Here is a 5,088-nt window from a genome sequence, read left to right on the forward strand (position 1 = left end):
TCAGTAACTACTCTAAAGTCACAATAATGGCACCCGTAGTCAAAATCATGTCTCAATCTGGGTTTGTGTATGAAAAGAACAACTTTATAGTACTGGTGAATAAGAGTATTGCTGCTTCTTAAGCCTATCACAAAATGATGGACTTCATTCAAGGCTGCAAAGTGAGCTATGCAATATTGACATTACCAATAATCTACTGTGAAGTTGTGGAGGAGATATGGACTACAACAGTGTTATAAATTCAAAGACAGAACCATTGCCTTCACTCTCAAAGGTAATGAGCATAGTATTAACTGTGATGCAATTCAAGCATGCTTACAATTGCCTGAAAATAATACACTAATTCCAGATACAAATACAGATGTTAGTGCCATGCTTGTTTCTATGGGCTATGCTCTTAGCCTAGCCAAATTAGGTGAGGTTAGGAGGATGGGCCTTAGAAAAGAATGGAGCTTTCTCCGTGATTCTTTCATTAAAGCATTTTCTGGTAGATAAGCAATTTTGATGCAGTTACATACTCACTTGTTAACATGCTAGATATGCTACTTAGTGATAAGTACTATAACTTTAGTGAGTCTTTCATGTATGATTTAGGTTTCAAGTTAGGAGACATTAAGAAGAGAAATAAGAACATCTATTATGCTAGATTCTTTATGATGATTGCTAATCATATTTCTAAGGATATCTCTATTGAGAACCCAACAAACAAGCTTGATTGTTGGGTCCAAGAGAAGAGAGTTATTGCTAATTTAAACAGGGAAAATCACCACAGTGATGTTCCCCTCATCTATTTTCCAATCATGGAGGAACCTCAAGTAAGTGAGGTAAACACTTTTATCTCTACTACTTCCCAACCACTAGTTTCTTTGTAAACTTCTGTGGAAATGGCATCTGTGACAATGACCAAACAGGTGTCTACCCAAGCCACAAAATCAAATATTTTAAAATCCAAGTCTAAAAAACCCCACTCCAGTTCCTCTCAAAAGGGACTAGTTTTAAAAACTACTAAATCCAAAGAGGGGAGTGTGAAGGGAAGTAAGATTGGTGAAGGACAGGGTGAACATCAAAGAAGCCCTAAGAATAAGGAGAGTGAGGTGTTTGTAACCCAACCTAGCCATACTGCAGTATCCCAACAAACTGTAGTGCTTAATAAAGATTCTAGCTCATTATTAGTTTCATCCTCCCAAAAGGATGCCACTATTGAAATAGGCTCTCAACCAAGAGCATATGCCAAAAGGGTTAGGGACACAAACCAACCTCAAACTTATATTAGAAAAAAGAAATTTAAAACAATTGGGGATACACAGGGTGCACAACATCTCAAAGTCAGATTGATGTGGCTCCAATAAATGTGGAGTCACAACCAAAATCTCTTATAATTGAAACACCTCAAACACAAAACTCTCCCACAAACTCACTGGATGTGGACATGATAAACACATCAATTCCTGATTCTCCATCTTTAACTCTCATGGAGAAGCCAAAATCTCAAGCAAGTGAGCATCATCTTTTGGATGATTTATAGGCTCACTTGCCATTTCTTTGTGATTCTACTGAAAAATCTGTGCATAATCTCAAATCAATCACCACAGATTCCACAGTAGTTTCTACTTCAAACTCTATCATTTCTACTCTCTCGACGGATATTCTTCATCCGCCGACTAGTGATTGTCTCTCGACGGATGTGCTTAACAACAATTATCCGTTGAATTTCTCAACTACTATTTCGACGAATGTCTCTCATCTGATGAATGTCACTCCACCACTTGAAATTTCCACAATTGTTACAAGTGCAGATGACTTAGTAGTAGTTCAATCACTATTAGGATTGAGGGAAGGGAGTGAACTGAGTGAGAGGCTTAGTTGCTCTCATGCAAAAGGAGAGGAAATGAGTGACAAAATGCATGTTATTTCTTCTAGCATGGCAAGAGTGAATGAGAGGAGTCTCACCTTAGATGATGAAGGTGAGGGTGTGAGGCTAAGGGGAGCCCTTGATGTAACAAAAAAGAGATGATGAGAGAAATGCAGGTACAAATGAAGAATGTGAAGAGCCCATTGTTAGTGAGTTAATGGATGTCAATGAAGCTGAAAAGAAGCACCTATTTCAGCAAGAATATCAAGCTGTCTTAGATTCATTTTCTTTTGAACCTGAGGCATTTACTCATCCTGTTCCAGCTTATCAAATTCTAGCTGAATAACGAAATGAGGCTGCTGAGAGAGCATTAAACTTGGTGCATACAACAGCTTTTATGCTAAGGGCCAAAGATGCAATCAACTCTCTTCCACCCACAGTTGGTGATGATATTGAGTTTGATTCTGGTGATTCTATTATAAATGCTTTTAATGAGGAAGATGATGGCATGGATTTAGGGGGAGATGCAGGTCCTAGCTCAAGCACAAACACTCCAGACTGGATGTTTAGCAAAGACTGCTGATAAGTGGAATTTATATCCATTTGAAATGCTTTATATCGTCTTAAGTTGGTGTTTTGGAATCAATTATTTAGTATTATTGATGTGTTTTGTGTTGAGTTGTTACAGGGTATTAGTAGGAGGAGGAAATGAGCTTTTCATATGATAATATGTTGATACGAGGTCAGGAATAGAGTTGAGAAAGACCGCACGAAGAAAGGAGCACAAAACAAGAAAAAATCAGAATTTCAACAAAAGGTCAGCGCGCCCGCGCTTGGTCAGGCGTGCCCGCGCTTGGTCAGGCATGCCCACGCTTGGTCAGGCGTGACCGCGTCCCAGTGTCGCGCGGCCGCGCTAGTGCAAAGCTGCAGAATCCTGATTCTGTTATATTTTGAAGATTTGGAGAGTCCAGGTGATACAGGGGCTTATATATAAGGATAAGAAGATGTTTTTAAAAATAAGAAAGCCATGGAAAACATTAAGAAGACCTAGAGCACACAAGACGACTAATGAGAAGAAGATTTTGTTTCATACTTTTGTATTCTTTGATTTTGGTGATACTTTTGGATGCTTGTTTTTGATTTGTTCTAAACCCTAGTACTTTTATATTATCTCGTAGTATTCTAAACTTATTTATTATCATATTTTCATTGAAACCCATGGTGACGATGTGTTCGATCATGAACTAATCATTGTCATGGGGTTCTAGCGGATTTATTTATGGATTTCAATAGTTGATTGTTTTAAATCTTTAGTATGTGGTTATTTATGATTTCCTAGTTTGGTTGTGCTTATTTCTTCTTTGATGCATAGCTAATATCTAAGATTATTTGTTAATCTCTATTGAAATGATAATGAATATAGAGGTTTAGAACTTGCCGTGCTAGCATAGGTTTTTGTATGAATTGACATGTATAATTCGTGGAGTAATTTTAACCATCTTACACACCCTATTTTATCATAATAGATAACTTATTCTTAAACTGTTATATTTTCAAATCTTATAGACATATAGGGTCTAAGCATAATTGGTGTCTACTCAACTTCTATCTTGATTATGGATGCTTAATAGTAGGGTATACGTATATTGAAAGATAGCATATACTAATTTCGTGTTATCTGATTAGTTATCATCACCATCGCATATCATTAATAAAGACATAAACTTTAATTGAAGTATTTAATGAAGTTAGAATCCCATGTTTTATTCTCATATAAGTAATTCACTTTTAATCTCTTAGTTAATACATGCTAGTATAATCTCTTAAGTAGTTAATCAACTCAAATTTGTTACTTGTCTTAGTTGTGAACGATAATCATACATTGTTGCATAAGTGCATAATCTGAACTTAACCTAAACCAGTCTCTGTGGGAATGAACTTTACTTAAATCTTATACTACTTGTGATCGCATATGCTTGCGTGTATTTTCGCGTGTGTTTTAGTGCGAACAAGTTTTTGGCGCCGCTCCCGGGGACTCGGTGTTAATTTTTAGTTTATGTGCTTGACATCAGTCGTCGTTAAAGTTCACTGACTCAGATTACTTTACTTACTACGGTTATTTTATTATGTTTTAGGTACTCTAGAGAGCGTGTATGCAAACACGTTCTCAGTCTCGTAAGGAAACAATTGAAGAAGATAAGGAAGTTGAAGAATTGGAAGAAGAAGTTCTTGAAGAAGTTAACGAATTCGAAGAAGAATTGATCATTACAATGGGAGAACCAACAGCAGCAACAAAAGCATTGATGGATTATTCTCAACCAAAGATCAATGACATTCAATCTAGTATTGTCTGGCCAGCTATCGCGGCTAACACCTTTGAGATCAAGCCTGGCACAATTCAAATGGTGCTGAATTCAGTCCAGTTTGGGGGTGCTCCAACGAAAGATCCCAATATGCACATTAGGGATTTCATCGAGATCTGCGACACCTTCAAGTTCAATAATATTTCTGAAGATGCTGTGAAACTGAGACTTTTCCCATTCTCTCTGAGGGATAAAGCTAAGAGCTGGTTACACTCTCTACCAGCTGGTTCTATTACGACTTGGGAGGATCTTGCTCAGAAATTCCATACTAAATTCTTCCCTATGGCAAAGACAGCTGCAATCACGAATGCTCTTACTCAATTCGCGCAGCAATCGGGTGAATCTTTATGTGAAGCTTGGGAGCGCTATAAGGAGATGCTTAGGAGGTGTCCTCATCATGGAATGCCTAACTGGATGGTGATCAATTACTTTTATAATGGTTTGGGAGCACAGTCAAGACCTATGCTCGATGCAGCATCAGGTGGAGCCTTATGGGATAAGAGCTATGAGGAAGCTTATGAGCTAATTGAGATGATGGCTGCGAATGAATATCAGAATCTAACTCAGAGACTACCATAAGGCAATGTAGCAGGAATTCTGGAGGTTGATACAGCTACAGCTATCACTGCGCAACTAAAGGTGTTGATTATAAAGGTTGATTCTCTGAGCAACTATGGTGTTCAATAGATAATGAGTGTTTGTAAGCTTTGTGCAGGATTGCATGTGATGGAGAAATTTGCTATATCTAGTGAATCAGCTCAGTTTATGAGCAACTTTCAGAGATCGCAGCAACCAGTTCCTGCCACTTATCATCCTAACAACCAAAATTATTCTAAGTTTAGTTGGAGTAATAATCAGGGTGGTATGCAACAG

At 37.7% G+C, this 5,088-nt stretch overlaps 1 non-coding gene across 1 annotated transcript; it reads right to left on the reverse strand.

Moving 5' to 3' along the window:
• Positions 1 to 4,512: 4,512 nt before the first annotated feature.
• LOC141699435 (small nucleolar RNA R71) lies at positions 4,513 to 4,619 on the reverse strand. Its single transcript, XR_012565898.1, has one exon. It is a non-coding gene; the product is annotated as a small nucleolar RNA R71 (small nucleolar RNA).
• Between the last annotated feature and the right edge of the window lie 469 nt (positions 4,620 to 5,088).

The sequence above is a fragment of the Apium graveolens genome, chromosome 11 (genome assembly GCF_009905375.1).
Source record: "Apium graveolens cultivar Ventura chromosome 11, ASM990537v1, whole genome shotgun sequence".
NCBI classification, from domain to species: Eukaryota; Viridiplantae; Streptophyta; class Magnoliopsida; order Apiales; family Apiaceae; genus Apium; species Apium graveolens.